Raw genomic sequence first — 413 nt, forward strand, 5'->3', positions numbered from 1 at the left:
GGCCCAAGTGAAATGTCACCGCTCAGATCATCTGCAGAGAGCAGCTGGGTGAGCACGGAGCCATCGGCTGCCATGGCCTCCTGCGCCTCCCGCTCCTGTGCTGGGACCCTCTCATCTGCTGCTGCTTTTCCCTCTAGCACAGGAGAAACCCAGAAAAAACTATGTGCTGGCTCTGGTTTGCTTTGGAAACCGCTCAGAGACGCATTGCTTCACCACCGACCATAAAAGTGCTTTTCGGCTGTGGTGGAAAACAGCGTTTCTGACTGGAAAAGGTATTTCCCAGCTGGCTGTTGCTGGTGGCAGTGCTGAGAAGTCGGAAAGCATTTCGTGATGTTCCACGATATGGCTGCCAGGGAGGAGAAATGGGATTACTGACATAAAGATGATACAAAACCATGATAGAAAACGTCGTG

This window comes from Mesitornis unicolor, unplaced genomic scaffold, assembly GCF_000695765.1.
Source record: "Mesitornis unicolor isolate BGI_N332 unplaced genomic scaffold, ASM69576v1 scaffold7842, whole genome shotgun sequence".
Lineage (NCBI taxonomy): Eukaryota > Metazoa > Chordata > Aves > Mesitornithiformes > Mesitornithidae > Mesitornis > Mesitornis unicolor.